The 12,572-nt window shown below is 52.7% G+C and overlaps 1 protein-coding gene and 1 long non-coding RNA gene across 2 annotated transcripts in view; one reads left to right on the top strand and one right to left on the bottom strand.

Moving 5' to 3' along the window:
• FLI1 (Fli-1 proto-oncogene, ETS transcription factor) overlaps positions 1–191 on the bottom strand; it is a 120,012-nt gene extending 119,821 nt beyond the window's left edge. Inside the window, exon 1 of the mRNA XM_063693670.1 lies at positions 132–191. The gene's annotated coding sequence lies outside the window, so the exon portion shown is untranslated. The remainder of the gene's footprint in view (positions 1–131) is intronic.
• A 6,229-nt stretch (positions 192–6,420) lies between these two features.
• LOC109028934 (uncharacterized) lies at positions 6,421–12,174 on the top strand. Its single transcript, XR_002007963.2, has 2 exons — positions 6,421–7,118; positions 10,957–12,174. It is a non-coding gene; the product is annotated as an uncharacterized lncRNA (long non-coding RNA).
• Positions 12,175–12,572: the final 398 nt, after the last annotated feature.

Raw genomic sequence — 12,572 nt, 5'->3', positions numbered from 1 at the left:
ATTGTTAGGAGAAGGGGCCCCTCGGGGCGGCGCGCCTCGACCCTGGGCTCCCGGTGCCCGCAGAGGGAGGAGATCCGCGGCGCCCTAGGCCACCTATCCGCATCTTCTCGAGCCAAACCCCCAGCGCTTACCCGGACCCGACGGCCCAAGCACTGACTCCCAGGCAAGAGTCGCCCTTCCTGGTCCCCAGGGAACTGACACTACCGCGGGACGTTCCCCCTAGGACAGTCAGCAGGTCCCAGGAGCGCAGCACGCAACAGCGCAGCGCAGACCCAGACTTTTCCCGGGGTGAGACCCGGAGGCCCGCGCTCTGGACCGTCCTCCCTACCCAGCCTGGAGGCCGGCGTTCCCCGGCCCAACCCGGAGACCTCCCCGCCTCCCTCCTGGGCCGCCGCGCGCCCCAGTTGGAGCAGCCTCGGGGGGCTGGGCCCTTTCGGCCGGACGCCCTTCTCCCGGACATCCAAAACAGGTTACCTTGTCCACGCTCTCCAGACCACGCTTTGGACTTGCTCACTTTTATTTAAGAGTCCGACGGGGGAAAGAGAGAAAAAAAATCCAGAGGAGATCCAAGTCAATTGGAAGAAAAAATTTCAAAAGGGTGTCCACAGAGGCGAAAAAAGGTGACTTATTAATTCTTTATTTCTTCAGGAGCAATTGAGCCCAAGAGCTCACTCGCCTCCCTCCCTCCCCCTCCCTCTCTAGAAATTAGTCTCATCAATTCGGCTCCAATTTTGGGTTCGAATACAGACACGGGTCTGAACGTGACCAGACCTGGAGTGGCGGGTGCAGCCTGCCAGCAATTGAGACTCGGTGTGCGTGTTGGGGGTGGGGGTGGGGTGGATGGTGGGATGGGGGCCGGGCTGACTCCCCCCGCTCCTGTCTGCTTCTCAATCCAGGGGTCTGCTCCGGGGCTCCCCTGGGACCGCCACATCTGGTTACCGCTAGCGGGGTCAGTCCCCCCCTTTGCCTGGGGCCACCAGTTCTGGAGTTCAATTAAAAGAAATCAGGCTTAACCCTTTCCTCCCCGCGGCAGGCTGCCTGCCCTCTCACTCCTCCCTTCAGTGTTTCCACATGCTTTCCAGAGAGGAAAGAGGTTAACGGGAAAGGAAGAATGAATTACATCCTTTCAAACCCCAAATTGTTTCCTTTTCAGCCCAGGCTCTACCGACCTTCAAACTACAACAGAGCTTTCAGGAGAATGCGGAGAGACGGCTTCCCACCCGGACCTCACCAGAAACCCGCACACCCCAGCCACATTGCTCCTCTTTCAGCCAGAAAGGACTCCAACTCCACCACCGGGAGGCCCCCCTTCCTGGTGCTGGCCAGTTGCAGAGGCTGTTCATGGCATCCCACAGGTGGCGACTGCCCCCCACCCTCCTCCTAGCACTTTAGAGGGTATCTCTGTGGCAGACACCATGGCTAGGTTTCTCTTTCCAACTCCTGTTGGTCTGGCAAGTGACAGATCATCTTCACTACATTAATCAGTAGTCACCCGAACATTCCTATACTGTCCCCCAATTCCTTTCAGCACCAGCTGCCTCCCCCACTGGAATTATTCAGTATGGAACTAGATTAAATTGAAGACTTGCCCTTTAGTTTTTAACTGTGGAACTCCATCGCACTTTCTGTTTCTCCAAAGCTACGGCAATTTCCTAGTTTTGGAGATGGGCGGGGGGTAGTGGACAGCCTGGCACAGGCACCACTAGATGCATAGACACAGGCACCGCTGCCCCTTTGTGACTCACAGACTGGCACTGGTGCCACTGTTGTTGGCGATTTTCAGCCCCCTGGGAGAAGCTCCTGTCCATTCACAGAGGTCTCCACCCAGAAAGAAGACCCCACCTAACTCTGACTAGATGTCTGCGGGAATCTCGGATTTCCTCCATCCAGAGTTGGCATGCCAGTAGGTCAGTTTGCCCCACTTTTATGTAACTCAGGGTTTGATGCTCAACTCCACTGCTACTGCTGCTTTTTTAAATCCTGAAAGGGGATGGGGGAAGCGCCCTAACCAAGCACAATAGTAAACAAGTCTACCCTGTTTAATGTGGTTACCACCAGACATCTGGAAAGATGGTTTGATCCTGGCAGCTCACATTGTTTTCACGAGCAGCCAAAGGGAATATTTTGAATGTTTGCATTGAGACAAATTGATAGAGAGCCTGCGGTGAGGGCCTACAAATGAAAACTGTCTTGTGTTAGTGGGGCAGACCTCCCCTTCCCTCTCCTCTCCCTCCTCTCTTCTCTCCTTCCTCTTTCCTTAGTCTCTGGGCCCAGCTTGGGGAAGGCTGCCCCTGCCCACACACTTGTGCACACCCTCTTTCCTGGCTTACCATGGCTCCAATGGCCTCGCCCTTTCCCAGACTGGGCAGAGCTGCTGAACAGGAGCTGGTATGAGTGCCATCGGCGACAGCTCACTTTCCAGCAGCTCGGGGCTGGTTTTCAAGTCAGAGGCAGCTCACAGCCAAGGAAGCTCTTCCCAGTATTTAAAACAAAAGCTACCAACTGGAGAAAAAAATGTCCCAACAACAAAACAGCCCACCACATATTTCCAAGTCTGGGGTCACTTACAGAAACCGTGCACATGGGCGTGAATACTCAGGAAATATTTGGATTTGGAGCATTTTCATTTGGAACGCTGGTGAGACGACTTGCCTCGCACCGTTCGCACTTGACAGTATTTTCAAAGATGCGGAAGTCCTGCTTCCCCCGGGAGGGGAGCGGCGGGTCGAAACGTGTCTTGGCTCGCTCAATGTCAGCCCTTTTGACCCGGTCAAGACTTTCCAGACACGGGCTTCCCGGGCTTCTTCGGCCCCAGACTGGGTTTGGGGTGGGCGGACCTGACGATCTGAGCCTGGTCCCTGGGGTAACAGACCCAGGGGTGGCTCCGTCACTTGAAACTCCGCAGGATGCCAGGCCTGGCAGAATGTCTCGGGCGGCTCCTTTCCCTCCGTCCTTCGTCCTCCCCTCCCACCCCCCTCTGGTCCAGCGAGGCCGCAGCGGGTATCCGAGCTGGCAAAGAGGGAGGAGGAGAGGGCGGGAGAAAACCGGAGGGGTGGGCGGGCAAGCGCCAAAACTCCAGACTGCACAAATGCAGCTTCAAGTGTCTGGCCTCTCGCTCGAGGCCATAATTAATTTGAGATTTATTTTTATTGGAGAACTCGAGTCTCGTCTGACCTTAGCCAAACAAGGCAGCTCAAGCCGCCCCTGGATGCGCTTGAATGCCGGGGAATATTTCTGCAGGAAGGCTCTGCAGGCGCGCCTGCTTTGAATTTGTTTCTCAGACTTCATCTACTCACAGAGTGAAGGAAGATTTAGAGCCTCTGCTCGCCCGGCCCGCTCCCCACGCTGGTTCTTGCCTTAGCGCTGAGCGGGTTCAGAACGCTACGTGGGAGGCCGCGGCGGCGGGAGGGCCGGGGGCGGGCGGGTTGGGGAGGAGGAGGGTCTCCGAGCCCCCAGACCACGCGGCGTCGCTGAGGAAACCCCGAGGGAGTCCAATCCTGACCAGAGAGAGCAGGCTGACAAGAGGTGGAGACCAGCCAGGTGTCCAGACCCTCGCCCAGTGGCGGATCCAAGATGGGGCCGTTGGGATGGGGCCAAGGTGGGTTCAGCTTCTCCAATCTCCATCAGACCCCCTCCTCCCAGCCGCCCCAAACAGCATTCATTCTAAGAACAGATCCGTGGTCTTGAAACTCAGCTTCGAGACCCGCCGGCAAGACCACCTTAGGGGTGCGTCACTGTGAACATTCTGGGGCTAGCAACCTCCTTTCGTCCGGGGGACAGGCGGAAGACGGCATCTCCCTCAGAATGCAGCCTGGGCCCAATCCTCAGGCTGATAAGTGAAGGAGTTAGAGCAAGGAACCTGGGGGGTACACAAGGAGAAAAAAAGGAGGACCCTGCCAGTCCTGCGGGGGTGTTGGGCGGAGGACGGGCGAGAAGCTTTCAGATATATGCTCTGCGCGCTAGGAGAAAGTGCTTTGCACTCCGCGGGCATCGTGCAGGTGCGGGTCAGGGTTACTCCACTGGGTCTCCTGGTCCCTCCACGCCTCCATCCTTAAACAAAATATCAGGAGCGGAAGTTCCGGTTTGAGGACTAGCGCACCTAGGTTTGAATTCTAGCTCTACACTTACTAGCTCTGAGGGCTTGAACAAGTTGCTTGACCTCCCTGTGCCTCACTGTCCTCATCTGTACAATGGGGTTATAATAGGACTTATCTCAAAGGGCTGTTGTAAAGACGAAATAAGCCTTTAGAACTTGCCTGGCAGCCAGCACAACTTTGTCATTACTATATGTATCTTGGCTCTGCCCCTCACATCACATTAACCTCACAATGCCTCAGTTTCTCGCCTGCAGAATGGACTACCTCCTAAGATTGTTGTTAATATTAAATGAGCTGATACAGACACAACGCTTAGAGCAGCGGCTGGCGAAGGTAAGATCTGAGAGGTAGCTATGGATGTCGTTGCGGTTATCCATCCACTACTGCATGTCAGTGTCTCCAAGTGTCACCCTCTTCCCTCTCTCCCTTTCCCTTGTTCTTCCCTGCCCCTTTCCTACCTAAAGCGCTCTTACGTGGGCAATTACCTCCTTTACCTCTCTGTGGGACCCCTCAGAGCCCAGACCACTGTTCAGATCGTGACCCCGGTGGAGCCGGCACCCTTGGCCCCTAGGGGCCAGGCTGGGCTCCTCCCTCATGGGGCCTGGGCGCCTGGGCCTGCGGTGTTTGTCAACAACTCCTGAGCCGGGTGCCTGCCGGACAACGGCAGGGGCTTGGCAGCCTGCAACTGTTTGTGCCCCTCTGGCAAATGTTCGGTGGAGGGAGCCGGTGGAACAGACTCAAGATTGTCCCTGCCACGCAGACCTTTCGCCGCCATCAATGCACCCCTTTGTGCAACAATACAAACTTTGTGGCTGCTGAAAAATCCATTTTTCCACCTTGAAAAGAGCTCCTGCAGCGAGCAGCTTCTCTGGCGGCCCACAGCTCCCAGACTGCCGTCTCCTCGCCCCCCAGGCGGGTCCGCTGCGCTCTCCTGGACCGATTTGCTTTGTCCCTGACCCGTGGCCTGGGTCGGGTTCCGGGGCTTCCACGTGCCCCTCTAGGGCTCCTCATCCCTGAGGTCCTGGGTCCCAGGGTGTGTATGGACTCCAGGGTTCCTATGAGTGGGAGAGAGACTGCAGCTCCCCTCCCCGGGGCCATTTACAATCCTCAGTGCAGAGCTAGAAGTGAGAGCTCCTCTTGCCGGGCTCGGGTACCCCGAGTGGTGGGAGTACCCGAGTACTCTTCCTAAACTTCTCAGTTTAGGGAGTACGTCTTCCTAAACTTCTCAGGAAAACTGGGGACAGCGAATCCGTGCGCGCCTTAGTCTAACCTTAAAGAATGCGCTGTAACCTCCTGGGAGTCATTTGCTATCCATCCATTCACTGGTTATTGCTACATGAATTACACTGTATTTCATTCATTCATTCACTCACTTACTCAGGCATTGTCAACGAAACACCCCTTTTTGGGCCAAGCCTCTAGGATTAGGCCTTCCCTTCCTGAAATGACGAGTGACTGCTTCACACGGGAAGATGCGTCCGTGTGACAAGTTTTCCTTTAGAGAGATCTGAGGAGGGTTGGACGCATAATTGGCAATCCTTGGACAGGACCCGAGAGTCTGCACCCCATCACACAGCCCTAGGCGCTGCCCTGGCATTTGCCCGACACTCGAGGGAGCTCAGCTGAGCCTCACTGACGGGTCTGGGGAGCACTTGGAGGCGGGGCTTCAGGATGGGGAGGGCGGGGCAGAGATCTGGGAAAACTATGCGGGTGTTTGCAGCACTGCGGAGAGTCCTTCCTCCTCCGCTCTTGGACTGACTCAGATGGTCCTAAGCTTTGGGTCCCTACTCGGAGGGCGTCAGGTCGCGGCTGCGTGGCGTGAGGGGACCTAGTCGCCGCCCCTCCCATGGGCAGGGCCTCCTGGTGCGCACTCCCCGCCCCACCCAGCCAGCGGATTTTCATTTAACTTGTAACCCAGGTGTCCCAGCTTCAGTTTGTTTACATTTTTGGAAACTGTTGTGGAAAAGAAAAAAAAAAACAAAACCCTTCGATGTGCTGTCAAATATAGCAATCTGCGCTTCCGAAGGGCGGGCGGGGCCAAAGAAGGTGGGCTTGAGGACTGAGCGCGTGTCTCACCTGTAGGAGAAGCTCATGGCGCCCGCATACCCGCACACAACCCCACATACATACGCCCACATGCAAACAGGCGCACGCATGCACACATGCACAGACGCGCTCACACACAAGCGCGCGCACGCGCTTAATGCAGGGAACACGCTGTGCGCCAGCCGCTCAGAGCACACCACCCGTTGGGACCTGACGCGGCGAGCTGCTCGGTCTTCCTGCACAGGCTTCGCCAGGCTCTCCTGCTCCAAGTTTCCCAAACACTAGCCGCCAGGAGCGTTGCTTCTCAACCTAGGATTCCCGCGGGTCTGTGCCACTCTCATCTGGCCAGGAGCGCCCTAGCTTGAGATCCACGAGCCGAGAGTAGGGCCCACTTCCACCCCTACCCCTTTTTCCCGGGGAAAGGGAAAAGGGACCATAGACCCGGGTGGGGTAGAAGCTGGGGGTCATCACCTGTTTAAAGACGCTGCCATGTCTTACCTTGACGTAAGACGACGTGTCGGGGACTGTCTGAAACATCGTGGGTTGCTAAGGGTCGGGAACGCCCAATAACCAGCCTGGGAGGGAGAAGCCTCGGTTACCCGCGAGTGGAGCGAGGGAGAGACGGTGGGATGGTGATGAAGTCGGGATGCAGATGGAGAGACTGTAGGGGTTTGGGAAGCTCAGATCCGCCTAGTCCGGCGAGGGAGGGTCCGAGTGGCTGGGTGTTGAGCACTCTCCCTACGCCTCGGTCCCGTCCCCGGGCTTCAGGCCAGGGGACGGTGAGGACTGAGAGCCACCTCACACCATTGGGTCTCCTCCCTACAGTCCTTTTACTCTCCCCTGCCCGAAATCAGACAGCCACCTCCCCCAGGGCCTGGGCAGTTTCGAACTGGGGATGCCCGCAGCTTGTTCTGGAAACTCCAGGATGTTCTAGTTCTTGGTGCGTGTTGAGGAGAGAACGCGACCAGGATAGAGGTAGAACTCCCCTTTCTTGCAGGCTGAGGAGCAGAAGCTTACAGAGCTGCCAACGCTCGCCCCTCAGGGCACAGACCTGCTTGACTTCCTCACCACCCTTTCTCTGCCAGCATCCAGCTGCGCTGCTCTTCCCTGCTGGTGGCCTGGCAACGGAGGAAGACTAACGCAAGGTTAGGGAGGTCTGTAGAGGCCCGTTTCCCAGAGCCCACTCTCTTTTAAAAGAAAATAGGTTTTTGGGAAGAGACTGCTACAATGACTGTCAGGTCCTCATTTTTAGTGGCAGGAGAGTCTCACTTAGGTCTGATGATTTGGGCTGGAAGGCACAAAAGCCACCCTAGGTTGCCAGGTGCCTCTGCGTGAGTGGGTCTCTCCCTGACTTAGCCCAGTCTGGCGGCCGTATCTCTCCTCTTCCTTTCCTTCCTTCTCTTAACCATCTTTAACGTGGCAGTTCACAGCTTCTCTGGCAGCCAATGTGTTTCTGATAAAGCACTTTTCTCCCCACTAACAAATTCCAGCTTTTTTTTTTTTTTTTTTTGGCTCCTGAAGCCACAAGAGAACACACACTAGTGCAGGGACAAGGTATATTCCTCGGGCCCAGAGATTCCCTTCGCCGCCTCCGCCCAGGCGCACTTTCTTCAGTCTCTCCCCCCACCCCAGCGACCCCACCGGTCCCCTACATTTGTTTTTTGAAAGTCGAAGTGTAATTTACAAGAAAACAGAGAGGAGAGGAGAGAAAAGAAAGCCAGAGAAAATGGGAGAAAGGAGGAGACCCCAAAGTCCCGCATTTCCCGACTGCAACCACAACAAGCAGCGAGACACACTGACGGGCCCCGACCCTGCATCGCCCCCAGAAGATCGGACGCAAATGGGCACTCACCTTAGGCACCCTTTCCTGCTAAGCCCGCAGAAGCGGAACTCCGGGCAGCTCCAGGATGTGTTAGTTCTTGGTGCCTATCCTGTGTGCCCAGAGCTCCCAGAACCCAGCCAGTGAGGAGTTAAACCTGCTGCGTGCCTGGAGTCAAAGTTTGCCTCTCTCTAGGGCCTGCAGACAAGCAGCCTCAGCTCGGGCGCATCCTGGGGGGCTGCAGGAGCCGCTATGCATCAGCTATGCGTGCACTGAAGCTTTCCCCTTCGCTGCCTCCCGCCAGCTCTCTGGGTCCCATTCCCTCTTCCTTTCTCTTTCCCCTTCTTGTAATTTGAGTTCCGCTTTCTTATCAATATTCCAACTGCTGTCTGATGAATTGTTCTTATAGGACAGCCACCCGTTTGCCCCCAGCTGCTTTTCTAGAAACCACTCTGTGTTACTAGGAAACTTTAAAGAACGCTAGAAATCATGAACGCATATCATAAATAAAGACATACAACTAAGCGAAGCCAAAAGAAGACATGCAGACCCAGGCTTCTTTGAGCTGATTATTTATTCTTTGAAAGTTCTAAATTATCGATATGCAAGTAATCATTCCTCAAACTTGATATCGGTGAAATTCTCTTTTACTTTTTGAGCCCTTATATTTTTCCTTCGTAAGGGTTACTCCTTCCCCTTATTGAGTCCTATTGCGCCCGCCCTCCCAACCACCACCAAGAATACACCTCTTTTTGATCCACTTCTTCTAGGCAGTATCTATAAGAGCAAAGAGGATTGCAAATGCCATAGAAATAGCCATATTATGAGGTTTTAATTTAAAAAACCTCAAACATTTAAAAGCATTCTTGTTAAGGAGTTGTTTCTGGGTTGTCAGATTTGTGTTTTCTTAAAATTTGGAACGTTGCTCATTCTTTCACTTGAATGGGGCTCAGATTTCTGAGTCAATGCTCATGTGGGCCCTTTCCACTGCCCAATCCCAGGGCCATTACCCACAAAATAGAACCTGCATTGCTGAGTTGGTTGTGCTTTGGGGTGGGCGGCACCCCGCCCCTCACTCTCCTCTGTGGATCTCTGGCAACAGGGAGTTGTTCACAGTTGTTTCTAACCTGGGTGTGGGGGGGGGGCAGGGTGGCAGGGGAGAGGTGACAAGTAAGGATGGAGATGGGAGTATGTCAGTTTGCAAAAACAAACCTCACAGCTTCCTGCACCACTCTGAGTTGGCTTCTGTTTCTCAAGCGTTCTCTTCCTTCCTTCTTGGGTACCCAGATCCCTGACTGCTTTGCTCTGGAACCTTCGAGAAAATTTATTTAGTACCTGCTCCCCTTACCCCCTTCCCCAATTGGCTCTGGACATTTCTGACCAAAAGGCAATTGCTAGAATTCCATTTCAGGAGAAAACACACTTATCACCCAGATCTCCCCACGTGGGGGGTATGAGGGCTGGCGGCAGGGTTATTCGTTATTTCCTTCTCAACAATATCCCGATTTTTCTCTCCCATCCCTCCCCCAGAGTTCCACATATTGAAACATTTTGCTGCTTAATAAGAGCAGCCGGGAGAGCAATGAGGTGAAAGGCCAGCCTGGGACTGTGACTGGGGCTGCCTGGGCTGGGCGCAGAGGGCTGGGCTGCCCCCCCCACCCCCCGCCCACATTCCTGACCATTGCTTAGGAAAACAAGACAGGGGGCCTGGGGAGGGGGGAGCTGAAGGACTAGAGCCACTGCCCCAGATTTTTGTTCTTGGGATTCTTGGGGAGATCATCTTCCCTCCCAAAGGAACAAGCATGCTATTCCAAACAACTGCAAATAAAACAGTAGGTGCTCCTATATCAGATAATGCATCCTACCCTGATGTCATGCATTTTGAAGACAGATCATCTTTAGGAAACCTGGAGACTTGGAAATGAAGGCTTCAGCTGTATTAGAGAAAGTGAGGACTAAACAAATTGTTGAATATCTCACCATCCTCGGTTTTTCCCCTTCTTCCCTCCCTCCCTCCCTCCCTCTCTCCCTCCCTCCCTTTCTTCTTCCCTCCTTCCCTCCTTCCCTCCTTCTTTCCTTCCTTCCTTCCCTCCTTCTTTCCTTCCTTCCTTCCTTCCTTCTTTTCCTGAGAGAGATTTCTAAGAGATCACTTGGGTACATCCTTCTAGATTTGAAGCTCTTCCTTCTTCACATTTTCACAGTTGTTATTGCATCCTTATTTGTAGATGTATCTGTTTAATGTTTGTCTCCTTCCAATACCTTGTAAGCTCCCTGAAAGCAAAAGTTGAGCTTGTTTTGTTCACAGCTAGACACCCAATGTCCACACTGATATCCTTAGGCAGAGAAGTGGAACAACTATTACGCTACCTCCCTTCTGTCTAACCAATAACTCATAACAGAAATATAAAACAAACAAAACAAAAGTGTCACATTGTTATTAAGGAAAAACTGACAGGAAAGTTTTACCTGAGTGATACTGATTCATTTTCTGCTTTGCAGGGAGGGTTACATAAAATCAGTGCTCATGGGTCTGCTTCATTTGTGCATAAATGGTTTAACTAGAGAGATCATGCCTCTTCCAAGCACCCTGGGAGATGGTCACAGATGGAGAGGCCAGTGTCCTAGGCTTTGTACAAAACTCATGTGTGTGTGTGTGTGTGTGTGTGTATGTGTGTTTGTGTCCTATTTCCCATTCTTCCTGTGATTTCAGAAGCCAGAATGGGTACTCATTCCAAGGGTTAGGCAAATGATCAAAATCTTGGTGGTCTTAAGAAAACAGATGAGCTGAGAATGAACTGAGGAAGAATCTGAAGTCCCTTTCAAATAGGGTTTAAGAAATGGACATACACCTGGAAGCCTGCTGTGTGTGTGTGTATGTGGTGGGGGGTGGTGATGGGAAGGTTGTGACATACTCACTGGGAAAGTGAGCCCTAGCCACCCAGTCCAGGGTCAGGGGTGGGGTGAGAGTGGAACCCAGGCTATCTTATTTTCCAGGAGGATATGGCCAACTCCCTTTGTCACCTGGAGCCTTTAATTCACCAGAAGAAAATTGCTGAAATTGGCAACAACTGCCATGAAACAGGAGCAAGAGAGAGGCAGCTGGGGGCAGGGAGGACTCATTAAAGCCAACTTACCCCTCAAAAGGGAGAATGGGGTGGGGAGGGGGTTCTTGCCCCACAGTTTGCTCCCTCACCAGCCTATACCAAGCTGCTTCCCTGGGCCATAGATTTGCAATGCAGAGCCTGGGTAGCAAGAGACTCTGGTGTGGAGGTTACAGCAGCAAGAGATTGGAATCCAAGAAGGGCACTCCAGTAGGAGAGCAGGAGAAGATATCTGGGCAGTGCCCCTCTGAATCATCCATGCACTCCATCATTCTGAGCAAGACAATTAGGACTTAGCTTCCTTATTTGGCAAATGAGAGGGCTACATTATATCATCATGAAATACTTTCAAATTTGAACATGCTATACTTCTGTAAGATTATTTAGCCCAGGGAAAGGATATGAACATAAGGCAAATTAATGTTCTAGGATTAGGAACTTTGGGTTCCAGTCTTGGTTCTGCTCCTGATGACTGGCACTATGGGCTGAATTTTATCCCTTCCAAATTCACAAGATGAAGCCCTAAGCTCCAATACTTCAGAATGTGACGCTGATGGGATACAGGGCCTTAGAAAGGGTGAAAAAGGTAAAAGGAGATCATAGGGTGGGCCATTATCCACTATGACTGGTGTCCTTATAAGAAGAGGAGATTAGGTAACAGACATGTGCGATTACAGAGGAAAGCCCGTGTGAGCCACAGTGCAAAAGCAGCCACCGACTAGCCAAGAAGGGAGACCTCAGAAGACATCAACTTGCTGATAACTTGATCATGGACTTTCAGCCTCCAGAACTTCGAGGAAATCAATTTCTGATGCTCCAGCCATGAAATCTATGGTACTCTGTATGGCAGCTCTAGTAAACCAATACAACTGTGGAATAATATTTTGCCATGATTTGGTTTCTCCAAGTAAGTAAAAGGGAATAAACAATGGTGACTCGTTTCACTCAACCCTTCTAGAACCTACTCTGATGATCAGTATCTATTATGAACCCACAATGTGTTTTGTTTTGTTTGTTTTGCTTTGCCATGTGTGGCTTTGTGTATAAAGCAAAGCAGTGCTCCTGTCTTTATGGTTCTTTTCACTCCACATAAAGTCCAAAACCACCCTGAGTTTCTGCCTCCTTTGTGGATTTTCTATTCTTTTTGCTTTTAATGATGGTGAAGGAAGAAAGCCACTTCCTGTGCTTCAAACAAGCAATTTCAGATTTTAAAGGGTAGCCAACAGGGAGTCACCCTCCTTATCTCTCATTATCTGCATCCTCTTGTAGCCCTTGACAGGCTGCAAACCTAGATTGAGCTCCCGGGCATTTCAGGGAGAGAGAAGGGGTGGGAAATCTAGTGAGCGAGATAAGTTCAGGAAATAGAGGCAGTAACTAGAGCAAGGACCATGGAAAGAATGATCAGACAGGGGTCGCTTTGGATTCCAGGATGTGTGTGACCTTCAATTCCCATCATGTACCAACACACACACACACACACACACACACACACACACACACACAGAGAGA

Source organism: Gorilla gorilla, chromosome 9 (assembly GCF_029281585.2).
Source record: "Gorilla gorilla gorilla isolate KB3781 chromosome 9, NHGRI_mGorGor1-v2.1_pri, whole genome shotgun sequence".
In the NCBI taxonomy this organism is placed as follows: Eukaryota; Metazoa; Chordata; class Mammalia; order Primates; family Hominidae; genus Gorilla; species Gorilla gorilla.
Note: the sequence above shows the minus strand (reverse complement) of the source record. Positions and strands in the feature narration are given on the sequence as shown.